The following is a 16,034-nucleotide window of genomic DNA, read 5'->3' as shown; positions in this document are numbered from 1 at the left end:
GTGTGTGTTAGCCTAGGCCTTTTGCCAACTCCTAACCCTCCCAGAGTGCCGTTGGGAGACTGATGGCGGCACTCAGTGTCTGACCACAGACACTTATGACAGTGTGCTGATAGGCAGCTGAACACTCACCCTATACTCTGCTTAAAACCCTCTTAAATACTTCCGGCACTGATTTCCAAGTCCATACTGTTGCCATCATTTCTTAATACACACACTACAGAGCTTTAATGTTTGTAGATGAACTGCTCTTTACTCTTTCTGCAGCAGTGATGCAGCCAAACAGAAGAGATGGGAGGTTACAGCTCTGGTTCGTAGGTTTGATAAAGCTGAAGCTCTAGTGATGTGGGCCACTGTGGAGCATTTTTCTTAGCTTAGCTCCTGAGCTGCAGGACACACAGTCCAATAATCTGTCACCCATCATCCGCATGCATCATCACCAGTGTTTGTTTGTGAGCGTAATGACTCTTACTTTCAGAAAGGGGAGACAATCCCTGCTGTAGCTGTATTTGCTGCTAGCATAAATAGTAGCGCGTGAAGTAGGACGCGGCGTTTCCTTGTCTGCTGGTATCAATCAAGCGTAGCTTCTGCTGTGCATCTGCTTTCTGTCAGGCTGGGGAAAACATGGCTCTGTGAGCCAGTCTGAAGTTCTTGACCTCGTGTTTTAGTGATCTAACCTTTGACCCTAAGAACAAAGTACAGGGCCTAGACTGTAGCAGCTGGAGGCTTGATGGCTCTAAACAGAGGTCTTATCTGGGTAAACCTCCACTTACTATGGGGTCATCTGCACTGTCACAGCCCTCTGTGTGTCACAGATAATGTCACTCTTTCTTGGGAAACATGGAAAACGACACAAGCGCCTCTCAGCGAGGGACTGCGTTACATTGTTGGGTTCATTTGTCTTTTCAATTGTCGCCCACTCGTGGGTTTCTGTGTGAATCATTCAGTGTGTACTCAGTATCTTCTGCTCTCTAGGCTAGAGTTTCCCATTCCACACACATAACCACAACCTTGTGCAATACTTCCATTTAATTGTTTACTGACTAGTAGTCAGATGATATTTTTGTGGATTACACATTTAAATTCCCACAACAAAACGGTTACTAATAAACAATCATTAACACTTTAATGATTTACAGAGCTGAATGTTTTCTTCTCGCTAAGTCTGGAAAAGATTTCACCTTTTCAGTCTGAGGTAACCACGCCCAGGCCTTTAGACAAAACAAAGGCTCACAAAGCTGACATTCATTTACATTTTATATTCCTGGATCTGTTCTGTGTGTGTGTTAGGATTCAGCACCCTTGCTGAGTTTTAACATGTAAACAGTGTGGATGTATGTGTGCCTTTAAATGCTGATTGCCTCTCTACAGCCAGTCCAGGAGCATTGTGTTGTAGGTGTGAAGTGATTGTTTCCACGTGGTAAAAGTCACACAGGTTATAATGGATTCACAGGAACGGAGCATTAGAGGGGGAAAGGAGAGTTTCAATGGAAGCCTTTCATTAAACACAACAGTTCTGGGAACTGGTGCAAGTCCTCGGCCATACATCTGATACCACATGCGGACTGAAGAGTAGCTCAGCTATGTGTGTGATGTGAGGAATGAGTTAGTTCAGCTCCTCAGTCCAGTCTTTACTGAGCCGGCTCCTGGCTGCCCTCTAACACATCCATCACTAAACCTACACACACATACTGCACACGCACACACACACACACACACAAAAGTGGAAAGCAGAAGTGAAGAACATGTGTGTGGAGAATATGTTTTGCAGATAAAGCTGTTATATTTTTACTTTTTATGAAAGGCTAACACAGTTTAGCAAATGTGATTAAGGTGCTACCATTCAGGGAATAGTTAAATCATAATCAGAGATTATTGTTTGTGACATATGGCACAAGGGCTGCAGCTACAGTGCTAACTTTTGACACAAAGCAGCAGCATTATAACATGTTGTTATTTTATGTTAGCATAGTGAATGATCAATCATAAGATGGTCATAAGCCGAGCAGAAACATAAAGTATACTTTGGATCAGAGGCGCCCAAACTCTGGGTGGAGGGTGGTGGGCCAAAAACAAAAATAAGTAAATGTTTTGTTTAATAGTGAGGACAGAATATAACTGTTCTGTCTAAAAAGTCTTCTTTCCATTCTGTATTTATGTTTGACTCATTTTGCAGTAGCAGACTGTGAAATCTGATTGGCTCATAGATGATTGATGACCGCGACACCACTTCCAGATTGTTCAGCCCTGTAGGAACACATTTCCTGTGACTTGTGTTTGAGTTGCTGGTGGTGTGACTACACAGTGTGCCTTTATTTACTCTCTACAAGGTGTGTTTCAAGGTTATAGAAGGCATGTTGAAACCAACCTTTCTCCCCTACCTTGTTTCTTGTACACATGTACTGAGGATACACTGATATGAGTCAAGGCCTGTCAGTCATTGTGAGACAGAATCCATAAAGTAAGAGAGGGGAGCTGTGGTTAGCTGTTGCGGTTTGTCTTCAGGGGTGAAGTTGGCTTACAGCTCGGAGGATCATCATCATTTGCCACACATGTTCATAAGTACACACTCCAGCAGACTTCCCATCTAGACCTCCTCCTCCTCCTCCTCCTCAGTCAGTGGGGTCCAGGAGGCTGCAGGGCTGATCGAGTGGAAACGGTCTGTTATTAGCAAAGCGATGACAGCACCTATGGCTAGACATCACACACTGACATACCTCTGATATGAGTAAGCAGAGCTGCCTTTTTATATATTTAATCCATCACTAACTTCTTCTGTTCCTGGCCCGCCTCTATATAATAATGTAGACATTTGTCACCTGATAAAATACAGAAGTTAGTGTTAGTCAGTTACAAGTTGACCTGTGCTGTATTGGCCCGACGGTCCTCAGGATTCTTTGTTTTCATCCAAAAACTGGTGTCATGGTAAATCAGGAAAAGACTGATATGATCCAATCAGGAAGTGAGTTTCTGCTAATCCCGATTAAAAGCATGATTTTCATACTAAATTGGAGTCAAACACATTTTCATAAGTATAGTGTTTTAAATGTCTTAAAATGGCAAATGCAAGCTGTAAATGTTTTACTTACATTTGTTTACGGATCAATAGAGAACACACACACACTCACACACTTGTTTTGTCTTACTCAGAGTCATAGTACTGCCTAACAGTTTCAGCATTCCAGCCCGTACCACAGGAATGACTTCACCTGTAAGCAAATCTAAGAAACATGCTCATAATGTGACTGAAAGCTGCCTCTGAAGAAACAACTGAGGTCCCTGATACCACACACACACACACACACACAGCCTGTGGGCCTTTATCATACCACAGTGACCACACTCCTGTGTTCTTCTGCCTACAACCCGTCCCTCATTCCTTTTGAAAGCATCGAGACATGTCATAGCACATAACACCCACTGCCTTTTCTTCAAGAGTGATAATATTCTGTATTTGATGTGATTGCTGAGACCGTAATTCATAGGACTGTTAAAATTTGTCTCTTTGGGGGTCGGCTAAATAGCTCTGTGATGTTGGGGCGTGTCCATGCAGGTTGAGTCAAAAATTTACTGTCTCCCCACCCTAATAAGTCTCCTTCGATTAGCAGTGGGAGGGGAAAAGAGAGGAAGAAAATGAAGAGGGGAGCGGGAGTGTTGTTTAAGGTGACAAGAATGATGTTGTGTCTGAAAAATGGCTGAAGATGATTTTATAGATGCTACTTGACTGTGTGGGTCCAATTCCCATCATATTTCACTCTCTTAGATGCAGAGCTAACCCTACCATGGAGCAGCTTAAAACACCTTACAATCCCCATGGATATGCATTAATTTTTGCAGTTTTCTGTTTTTTGTTTGCAAGTTTCCATGGCAACCAAATTGGTACTACATTTTTAGCTATCCAGACAAGCCCATAATTGGTCACAAACAACACAAGACAATTTGAGATTTGACTCAAAATGACTCTTGATACGCTTCAAGTCTTGCCGTTTCTTCATTACCTAATGTAGTAAGAGAAGTACTGAGAGTGGGGGAGATTCAGAAACTAATACGGCCTCCCTCCTTTTCTTTCCCGAAGCTGACTCATTATCACGCACCCTTCTTGTCATCCGTGTCACCCGGCACAATGCGGTGACATTTAACTGACCCCGTGGAGGAGGAGAGGAGGGGAGAAGGAGCGCTGGAAAGAAGTGAAAAGAGAGGAGAGAGATGGAGTTTAGAAATAGTGGATGGCAGTGCTGGCTGTGATAAGAGCTAAACTGTAGAAGAAACGTAAGGAGAAAGAATTGAGGAAGGAGGTGGATGGGCCCTCACATTCCCTCTTTTACTGACTTCAAAGAAACTCCTGGTGAGAAGGAATTATTCCTCTCCGCTCAACCGTACTGCTTTGTTACACCCCCACCGTGGCCACATTTAGTTATAGCTCCCAAAGATAGGACTGTATTTCTGCTGTCACTTTAACTGATTCATGTTTCTCACATATACTTCTGTTCAGCCTAGAACCACAGAGCCTGCACACACATGGTCTGCTCTACCTTCCGCACCCTCTCTCTACCTTTTTTCTTAAAAGCTGGAGTGAGATGTTACAGATGTGCTTGGTCTAGTTTCGGATCGCTTGGCAGCGCTCGGCCAAGAGAGGATAGAAACATCAAGGGGTCATCTGGCAGCCAGCGTAGCTCCAGGTGGGCTGGCTGAGTCCAAGCTGCAGCGAGACATCTGCGTCTGCATCCACAGTGTGTCGGCCCACTGGCTGGTTTGCTTGGTGACTAACTGATGGACTGAATGCATGAATGAATCAATGAATGTGAATGCTTCATTGGGTTCATTTAAACACTGAATGAATGACTCATTGAGCAAATGCTTGGCTGGACGACCAACTGGCCAGCAGCGTCTGAACAGCTGATGTTACTGCAGGATTGTCAGGGCCATTAAGCCAAACATTCGGACACACACACTTATGATGCCCGTACATTTATGTTTTTGAGTGTGTTTTTTTTAGTTTTAAGGGAAAACGATGTATGTCGCATGCTGTTGTTGCTATTTTATGTTTTTATAGCACATAGAAATCTGAGTTTTGACCTCTACCACCAAACAATGCCACAACAACAAGCGTTTTAAAAATATATCAGATATCAGATTTTTTTCCATATTGTTTTGCATACAACATTAAATTAACTTCAGTTCTGAAATTTCTCTTGCAGGACAAACATGTCCTGAACATTGCACAAGGGTTAAGGGCAGACTAGAGGGTGCAAAGTGTTACTATCTTGGCAAACAGAGTGTATGATCCACATTAGCTGGTTAGCACGCTAACTTCATTTCTGCATTTGTTGTTATTTCTCTCAATCTGTTTGTAATTTTAATTGTAAACGTATTTTAAACTTTTTGAAAGCTAACAATCTGCACATGTTGCCCGTTCAAAAACTTCATTTGCTTCATGAAAACATCTTTGCGCATGCACAATAGATTCTGATCTTTAAGGTCCACATTTAAGCCTCTGATCTGACTGCTCATCATTTGCGGTGCTGTCTTCTGATAATTGTTAGCTTTCACTGTTCCTCTGACAGCCTCAAAGTTCCGGCTAATACATTAACAATTTATAGCGTTTCTGTAGACTTCCTGAGGTTGACAGCAGGTCTTGAAAGCAAGCCCCCAGGCCTGAGTACTCGACAGGAGAACACAGGGTGAGGCAGTTGGGGAGTTTTACCGTGGCTAATTAGGATTGAAAACTAACAATTATAGCTCACTGCTTTTGTAAAGTCACTTTATTCCTTCATTCGCCTTTTCCTGTCTGGGTAGCTTGACAGCAAACATAAAGTGAGGAATGGTAGGTATTCTTGTAGCCAGCAGACATGACACTTGCTGGGGGTGTAGTGAATGGAAAAACAGGGTGGATGTGTCTGATGTCCTCCGGAATAGTTGCATTAGTGCAGTTCAAATAAAAGCAGAAAGGTTTCAGTTTTACGTGTGTTGTTGTAAGTGGGTGGAGTTTGGCACAGGGCCACTATAATGCCAGCAGGGGTGGAGGCAGGATGGGGCAGGGGGGGTGGTACACAGTGGGCCTTCAGCAGGTGTCGATGGGGGTGTCAGAGGGGTCAGTGTGCCTCCCGAGCTTTGTCCTTACACACTTCCACACACACACACAAACGCCTGGAAGATTTGCCTGACTCCATTTAAATTGACACAAGTCTCATGGTTTCCCTGGGCGACCCCCCTCCTACACACAGCCTCCCACCCCCTTCTTCCCCCTTTTTTCCCCCTCCTCCTTTTCCTCTTTGTTGAAAAGAACCAATCGTGCGTTGGCTGGTAACTAGGCACCCTATTTATCAGTAACCAGCACCAACAATAACTGTAACCTGACACCTCCTGTGAGAGAAGCAGACAGAGGAAAGTAGAGAGATCTGAAGAAAGAAAAGGACCGAAAGGGAAATGTATAAGGAATGTACAAAAAAACAAGATTTTTAATCATTTAATTATTAATAGTAAATGGTTATTTTGAATATTCCTTATATTTCTATATATATTTATTTCAGTTAAATGTGCAAATATATAGTATATATTCCTCAATTAGGTGTAAAAAAAAAAAAAAAAACTTAATGAGACACATATTCATGCAGAAAAAGTAAAAAATAATCCAGAATCCAGCCGCCAATAACAACAGAGGCAGAGAAGCTCCGGTGTCAGGGTAATGGATACTCGGGTCCTATTAGGCCATTCATGGCTGGGTAGCTCTTAAGAGAGCGGTGCGGTCCGACCTGTGAGGAGGCTTTTGATCGGTGCGCACCTCCCCACCAAACCAGCTATTTGTCCACTGTTAGCTTATCAAATGAGATCAATGCTACAGGGTGCAGGAGGGGAGGAGTGGCGTGTGTGTACATGCATGTAAATATGGGTCGTGTATGTTTAGAGTGCATTGGTGACTGAGTTTGATTTGTGTTTATTTGTTTGCATGCGCGCCTTGAAATGTGAGTGCATGTGTTGGTGTGTGGGGATATTGTGTGTACAGAGCGTGACCAGCGACCAGCGAGAGTAGACGGTGTGTGTGTGTCTGTGTGTGTGTGTGTGTGCGCGCATTCCTGGTTATAGTTGAGTGACTCTTTCCTCCAAAACAGAGAAAGGCCCATTTGACTTTTCACCTTTCTGTGATCTGTTGAATAAGTATCTAATGCTGCTAATACTAATCAGCTGCCACACACAGACTGAAAGGACTTTCACCATGGTGATACATCAGTGGACACCAGCTATCTTTCTCTCAATGCATATGCATCTCATTGTTAATAACCCTATTAACAAGTGTGGAGCTGTCTGTGCCCAGCTTTTAGACGAGGCTGGACATAAAACACTCCTTATGCTCTATGTAGAATTAATACATGTTGGTGAGCTCACAGTGCCTGTAGGTCTTAACTGGTTTCCAAAGTGAAAATGAAAAACAATGACCCATCTTATTTACAGGCAACAGGATCAGCAGGCTTTAAAGCCTGAAAAGGTAATTGGACCACAATAATCCTCCGGATATATACATGTAAGGCAACAGAGGTAGAGTAGATTTATGTAGACGCAGATTGTTAAAGGTAGGGTAGGAGATTTCATTCTGATGCACTTTTTGTTAAATTAGTGTAACTTCTCTTTACAATCCGATAGCAACCAATTAGTTCTGCAGTTTCACATTAAAACAAAGAATATTAATCATCTGTGGAAGCTATAAAACTCTAAAAACCTCAGCCAATCCTCTGGGACGACCCTGCTCGGAGTATTGGCTGGTTGTCACTCTCTGCTGCTCGAGCTGCTCGCAGACCGCAGCTCGCCTTCAGGTAATGCGTGTCTGTATAAACAGTTGTGACACAGGCTCTGTGTGCACTGTACATCCTGGTTCTGTGACCCTTCACTGTCTTTTGCTGGTGATACATGTTGTTTACCTGAACACACCACTGCATAGAAGGATGATGTTTAGTAACCAGAGACCAGGAGTGACAGCTTTCACCCCAGCTCAAAATGAATGGATTCAAACTGAAAGCATACCAGAGTACGTCTGAACCATCTGAACTACCTGCTGACAGTAACGTACAGTGCGGGTTTGGACTTGTTCTGGAGAATTGCAGTAATGAGATCATCCTGACCTCGATTATATGAAGCTGTTTCTGTACATCTTAGCACTTTGGTCACTGATTAAATTAATGATAGCGCTCAAAACAAATTGTGATACCTGTTGCATGTCCTGTGTGATAAACCTGATCATTCAGGGATCCTGAATGATTCATTAAAAATGACGGGTAAATTACTTTGTGTAATAGAAGTCAACAATTAAACTGTCACAGTTGTCACAGCGGAGGAGTTTCTGGATCATTTCTCGGTCTTGCTGGTTTAACTTCAATCTGTGCGGGCTAAAACCCACATCGCTGCCTGAGGGGATTTTTCTTTACTTTTTTTTGTCTCTGTATCACTTTGTGAAAACAGAGCCAGACAGCACCTGGAAGCTGTGACCTTTGAACCTTTTAATAAGAGGAAGTGGAGAGCTTAAACTTGATTAGCCCGGAGACCGACATGAGAAGGCAAAAAAAGAGGGCTGACACAGCTAAAACAAGTGCTGGAGTGGAACAGCTAAGTGGATTTAAGTGTTTTAAAATCAATTATGAAAGCAGTGCTGCATCCAGAGAGATTTGCCTTTGATTGCCGACACATTAAGAGAGCTTGATAGCGGCTGTGCTTTCTCTATGCCTCGTGTTGCACAACACAACTGGTGCTGTGCTCTGAAATGTTATAATTGAGTTTGTGTGATTCGGGGAAAGTAAGCGTCGCATGACACTCGCCTAATTATGTCGACAAAGAAAATCTTTCTCATTGGTTTATGCAGGTCGCATGGCTTTATTCATTTTCCCACAATGTTCCCCTCTTTCACTTCCTGTCCTCCACTTTTCTCTGTCCCCAGGGTGTCTTCTCAAACGTGTTAAACACCAGAGTGTGATGTATGCTACCAGTTGCTGATTGTATCACCAGAAACCTTGTCAAAACAACAAACTTGATGCCGTTTCGTTTCTCCATCTGTGCTTTTAATCTCGTGTCCACATCTGCACTTCACTGATCAAGGTCTTACTTGTATCCCTGTGATTAATTACCATTTTTTGGCAGTGGTCTAGCAGGCGATGAGCTAACAAGAGCACTAATACCAGTCAACCCTGAGGCACTAAAAATGAGCCAGGCGTTCATTTGGGCTCATTTTGCATTGTCTGGCCTCCTCATCCGGGCTCGTTTAGTATTGTCTGGGCAGGAACAGTGCTTCTATTCTTTTCATCGCCTCTCTCCCAGGGATCCCTAAATGGGACATCGATATTCTAGCCGGGTCGGTTCTTGGCCTTGGCACTTGATGTCCCTGAGTGCTCTTCTTAAGTACAGCCACTAAGGGCACTTGTGGAGGTCTTGTGAAAGTCCATTCTGCTTAAAGGTGAAGGTGGAGGAGAAGTTGATACAGCGCGGTGTAGGCTGCTGAACTCCCTCGTGTGCCAAGCCAAAGGTTTCAGATGGTGCAGGGAGGGTCTGTAAGCCCCAGGCTTACTATGCAGTTGTGTGCAGATGCCTGTCAAAAAAATGAAATGAATCCACCTGTATAAAATTAGCCATCTATTTTTATTCGACTTATATAACTACATTGATTGTGTTGTTGGCTGGGACTGCAGTCAAAATGTGGCTGAATGGATTCAGTGTGGATTTAATGTAAGACGTCTGCTTTAGACCAGGTAATTTTTGGTCAAAAAGTCATGTGTTCCCGTCAGGCATTCTAGCTTGTTTCTTTGTTAAAATGCCAAAACAAGTAACTGAATGAGCTCCACTGCCACAGGCACTTTAATATGTTTTTATATTCTAAACGTACATTTTCAACCAAGCTCTGTGTGTGTATGAATTCAGTACAGATTTAGTTTTATGGATAAGAGAGATCAGTTATTTTTTTATTATATTAATTATAAAACAAAAAGTATAGTTTTGAAGGTTCAGTGGATAAAACCTATAATGCTAAGAGATAAAATGGAGTTACAAATGTAAACAACAAAGCCTTTGTACAGCACGACTCTTGTATGGTGTGGTGTTCCAACTGCTGCAGTATACTGAGGTGTGTCTTATGCTAACATGCTTCCTCTTCAAATGTCCAAGCATGGCTCCCATGCCAAGCAAGGTCTGCCTTGTAGATGAATTATCCATGAAACACTCTGAAATGTGTTGTTGTTGCATCCCAGTTGCTACTACATATGCACAACTAACAGAGATAGGAGAAAAGTGTGATGGTTCACTCCTTAGTGACTTCTATTATCATGTTCAGAAAGGTGTCATTGTGAAAAATATGTTGGCAACTCATTTTGTCACTGATTTGTGTTGACTGTGTTCATTATTGTGAATACGTCATCCAGATACTGCATGTTGTAGTACTTCTATGTTATGCACTCGGTATCAAAAGTACTGAGAAAAAAGTGCCTGCAGTGGGTTGATCCTAACAGGATCATTCCTCAGGTGGGGTGCACTTGATGTAGATTAGTCTTATCAATGACAGATCTGACTCCAGCAAGCCCTTATTAATAGATAAGCTGCTGTGACATGCATGTATTTTGGTTTGGAGCCCAAAAGTTCGGCCTCTTTCTCAGTTTCAGTCACTCACCTGTCGTTCCACCTGTTTGCTCTGTGATTGGTCTAATCACTGATCCTGGTGTCAGCATCTCTGCATGTAATCCCACCTGTTCCCCCCGGCTGTGGGCTGTGGATGTTATCCTTCTGATGCGCCCCCACCCGCCCCCCACCACCACCCAGCACACACCCACCCAACACGCAGGCCTCACCCAAACTCCTCCCCCCTCTTCCACCGCTCAGTCCTTAGCGTGAAAGGAATCTTTTGTGTGACTGCTTCCACTTTTTCTTCTGTAAAAGCTCAAAGGAGGAAAAAAAAGGTAAAGAAAGAGCTAATCCTCCTAGTGTGGTTACTACAGTGAGAGGAGGATGAAGAGCAGAGGAGGAGGGGGGGCTCCTTTGACCTCCCTGAGAGTTGCAGGTGTTGTGTGGAATTTAGACTGGAACAGCTGAGTGTTTATGTGTGAGGGTAGAGATGATATGTAGTCACACATGCAGACATGTTTGCCACTTCAGTTAATCAGCTTCCTGCTTTCTCCCTGCAGTTCTTTATGGACTTTGTTTTATTTTCCCAATGCACAGTTTATCACGGTCTTCCTCCCTTTTCCAAGACTTCACCCCCTCTGACCGCATGTCCATCAGGTTTATCTCCACGTGTGAGTGTTCAAAGTTTAGTCTCTCTGTCCTCGACACTTTGATCAAACGGCGAGATGGGCATACCTGAGAAAAAATATGGCTGACAGCTTGTGGCAGGAGATGAGAGGGGCTTTTGCTGAGTGCTTCCAGATATAAGCGATTGTACAACACACACACACACACATGGCCAGGAGAGTGACCGCAGAGAGAAGCTCTGCAGTGCTGTGTGTAAGCTTACACCCTGTTTTACTACTGTTTTCTACTAGAACCATGAGGATAATCCGAGTTGTGGATCCATTTGTAGCTCTCCGGAAATACATAAATCTTGGACATTTACTCTTTTGTTGAGATTTAGACTTAGAGATGATTGATACCCTTGAAAAATAAGGATATTTATTGTTTTTCTGATATTTCAATGTCACGTTTACCTGCTTGGTTAGCTTAGCACAAAATCTGACTCTGACCAAAGGTGAACATAAAAGCATATAGGCTGTCCTGCAGCCTAGCATTAAAACCTTCAGAGGCTTCCCATTACAGAATCAGGGTCCTGATTTCATCTTGTTATGCTAACAAGTGAACAAACCAAAATAAATGTGCGCTCAAAAGTATTAACTTTCAGATTATGTTCCATATGCCACAATACACATACATTTCAAAACAGCACATGTAACTGAAAGGTGTTGACACTTCATTATCTGATTTGAAAAATAAGCAAGCGTGACGGCGTGGAAGTGGATTTGATGGCAGTACCTGCCACTGCAGGAAGCAGTCAGGACGAAATTAGGTCTACTCACTATGAGTGATGAGGGGAAAATTGGGGCGAGATAAAAGTAAACGATAAGATTTTCCAGCATTATCGAATCAGAAGCTTCATGCTGTTTGAATTTTCATTGGACACTTTTGCTAGATAAACTCCCTAGAGTTTGACCACCTGACAATGGGATGATGTCCACCCTGGTGTCGTGTTTGTCACTCTTTTACCATTCATTCTGCTCTCACAGTGACATTTCTCCCTCATCTCCTGCTCTCACTAACCTGTTTTTCTTTTATTTCTGTCAGCTGGTTTCATGTTGATGGTGCTTTGATTGAGTTAACTGTGGTGTGATTTGTCTGTGATTTGTACAGGATGTCTGCGAGTGTGTCTGCAGGCTGCTGATATGTGATCCGACGTTGGCACTAGTTTCCATGAGAGAAAAATAGAGAAAAGATGAGATGAGACCTGACATTTAGTTGGAATCTGAACAAAACAGATGGAGTTATTATTGGGGGGCAGTACTTCCTCTGAAGAAAAGTCAAATGTTTTAATCGAGTAGGTGCTCGTGAAAAGACATCAGAGAGAAGAGAGGACGAGCTAAAAAATGGGAGAGATCAGTGACGTGAACAGTGATTGTGTTTCCTCCTGGTAGTGGGCTGTTCAAATGGGGTTGTGTTAGATCATTTTGTGTTTGTCCTTCCTCGTAGACTAAAGGTGTTCAGGTGTGTCCAAGGGGGAGGGGCTGTTGGTTGAAATTCTGCCCAGTGATTGGCTGGGAGGCACAAGGGTTACTGGCCTTGTATTGATTCAAATATTTGAAACCTTTTCTTCTAAAGCCGAACTAAAGAGAGGGGGAGAAGAGTTTCCTGCTGTTCTCCCAGAGTTTTCATTGGCTGCTCTGCTGTAAAACTTTAACGGAGCTATAAAAAGGGTTGCAGGGTTAAAAAAAATAAATAAAATGGAAGAGAGAGAGAATGTCCTGTCGTTCAGGCTTCCTGCTTTATTATGGATGGCCTTCGTTGTGGTTGTAACATTTTAAGCTCCTAATTACTATTCTCTTTGGATGTGATACATGTCAGCAGGATGACATTAACATCATCAGCTACTCTAACGGAGGTAGACTAGAATAAGAATGAATATTTATGAATATATGAATAAAGACAGGTGTCCCTTCAAAATCTTCAATATGAAAAGAGGATTAAAATGAAAGCAGTGCCTGAGTTGTACCTTTCTGTGGGGTCTGTGTGTCTCTCTAGTGGGCTCACACCTCTCTGAAACCTGTCAGTTACTAATGTCTTGTTTGTTTTCTGTTGTTTTACTGACCGTCTCTCTTTAACTGACTAAACACTGTTGTTGTTTTTACACCTTGGAGCTGGTAAGGAGGTGGCTGACCACCAGAGTTGAATCTGTGTCTCAGCCTCACATTTATCTACATGCCACACACAAAAACAAAAAAACTAACCTGAAAGTAAAACTTTTGTGTTGGAGGGACATATTTTCAGTCTTTTTTCTTGTGCATATTGTCTGTGTGTGTTCTTACACATTTGTGTGTTGTTAAAGGCTGTGTGTGCTTGTTGCTTGTCACTTGTAGTGACAGCTGGCCACAATGTGTGTCAACGATCAGGGCTAAAAACGACAAGTGCAAAACCACAGACGGAGACCTCTGTGTGTGTGTGTGTGTGTGTGTGAGGGAGTGGGAACGATGTGGTTAGGGAAGCACGCTGACAGTTGATCGACACATTTATAAGCTCTTTGTATGTCTGTGAGTGAGTGTGAGTGTGTGTGTGTAAGTGTGTGGTGATTTTCCTTTACACACAAACACAAGTGTGTCATTGCTACGACTTGCTCCACAGCTCATTAACACCTCTGCAGTCCTCAACACCTGTACTGCAGACCTCTGAATGTGTGGTCCATTGATATCTTTTGCTTTTGCTTTGTCAATAATAAATAAATACAATTGCAAATAAATGTGTCAGCTAATTGAGATAGAGGTATAGAAGATTAGGAACACAGAAAAAGGCTGTTTTATTTCTCATATTTTTTTTCTCTGGAAGTCAAAATTCCTACAGAACCCAGATTCTTGTTTTAAATTTTGATTTTAAACCGACAATTCTGAATTAAATTGTGACTTTTTTCTCAGAACTAACTTCATTCTAACTTTTTTTGTGTCAAATGTCCCAGTTTAAAATCAGGATTTTAACTTTTTTTTCTTCAGAATTCAGATTGGAAAAACTGGACCTGGAAAAAATCTAATTCTAATATTTTTTTCTCATTTTTGAAGTTCAACTGAAACTTTAGAATTCTCAGTATTTTGATTTTAATATATCTAAAAAGTCATAATCTGAATATTTTCTCAAAATTACATCTTTTTTTCTAATCACTGTAAAATTAGATTTGTCATGATGCATTAAGACTAAGTATAAATTGTTCAAATCCTGACTTCCTGTCAAAATTAGGACAGGCAGTTCTAAAAACAATTAAAAAATTCAGTTTGTGAATTCTGAGACTAAATACCTTTTTAATATGATCCTGTTCCAAATATGTTTTTTAAAGAATATTTTGCAGGTGTCCCATTTTCATTAGATCATTGATGACAACAGTAGCAATAAGCCCTGCTGTGTGTGTTCTGGTGTGTTCCTGTTTGTCGGTGCTTGGTATGCACATATGGTTGCCCACTACTTACACACAGAATGTTTTTTTCCATGGCGTCTGCCCGACACACCCTTTCCGTGGTCCAGCCCATCCTCTGCATGTGGGTGATCCCATAGTAGCAGCTGGTGGGCTCTATTAATAGAGGTGGGGAGGGATGACCCTGTGAGTAAAGGAAACAAACAACTATCTGATTAATATTAAAGTATCATTTCTGACTGCTGGTCAGAAAGTCATTTATGTGGAAGAAATCTTTGAGGGATGGCATTTGCCTTGCAGCTGATAAAAACATGGTATGGCTGCTTAGATTACAACTGGACTTGTGTTTCCTTGGTCTTTTCTCATGACCTGTCATTTTTGGATCCATTGCCAGGTTCCTACAGCGATCTGTGGTGCCTGTGGTTCCTCCTCCTCCTCCTCACTGTGCCTGTACAGTTTCATATCCCTCCTCCTCATGTTCCCATTGTACATTAAACTGTAGAGAGAATAGGTGTTGAAGAGTCACGTCGGTCAGTGTGTTTGTTGTGACCGCGAAGGTGTGTTTGTGTGTGTTGCACATAATATTGTGTTTATATAGGCAATGCGTTAACAGTTTGTGTCAGCACCTGCTCAGTTACAGTCATTTAATCACATGACGCCACAATGTGACGTGTGTGTGTGTGTCTGTGTGAAACATCAGGCCATCAGAGTAAAACTTTTTACATCGCAATAACTGCCATTCTATGGAATGGATGTGTGTGTATGTGTGTGTTCAAGTGTGTGCCAGGTGATGGGTCCCTGTAGGATAACACTGTGCTCCCAGGCACACAGGGAGAGAGAGAGAGACAGGTGTGGAATGCTGTAGTAGCCGACACGTCTGTTCGCACTGTGTTGAATGAGCATCCCCATTCCACCACATTACAGCAGCCCAGTACGCCACAGCTGCTGTTTAGTGTCACTGTCTCTCAGCATTTGTATGTGTGCTCTTTGTCAGTCCGTGCCACCCATGTACTAAGATTTATGTCGACAACAGCCCTGAACCAGCAGAAGCTTGGGTACATGATAGTTATTGACCCTCGTGTTTCTTTCCATTGTGAGTTATTGGTCTAGGTGCAGTTGGAGTTGACCTCCAGTCTGGTTAGCGGTTAGCCAGAGGCTAGCTTGATGAAGTGGCCTGTCCACACCCAGCTCTGACAGACTATTTGTCTGTGTGTGTGAGGAGAGTTTAAGGCCCTGAGAAGTGACCTCATATATGCAAGAGGAGTGACAGGGCACCTGCGGCTGAACCTCACTGCGACCTTTGTGCCCTAAACGCACACACACACACATACAGTATGACACACTCAGTATGGTGCCGCAAAGCTCTGCAATCGGACCCATCTCCCAGCGTTACTTCAACAGTATTATCCCCCCT

The 16,034-nt window shown here is 42.7% G+C and overlaps 1 protein-coding gene across 6 annotated transcripts in view; it reads left to right on the top strand.

The window, feature by feature from the left end:
* Nucleotides 1–16,034, top strand: part of celsr1a (cadherin EGF LAG seven-pass G-type receptor 1a) — a 68,517-nt gene that overhangs the window by 12,412 nt on the left and 40,071 nt on the right. The gene's annotated exons all lie outside the window — the stretch shown is intronic.

The sequence above is a fragment of the Parambassis ranga genome, chromosome 2 (assembly GCF_900634625.1).
Source record: "Parambassis ranga chromosome 2, fParRan2.1, whole genome shotgun sequence".
NCBI classification, from domain to species: Eukaryota; Metazoa; Chordata; class Actinopteri; family Ambassidae; genus Parambassis; species Parambassis ranga.
The sequence above is the reverse complement of the archived record's forward strand: the minus strand, read 5'-3'. Positions and strand labels throughout refer to the sequence as shown.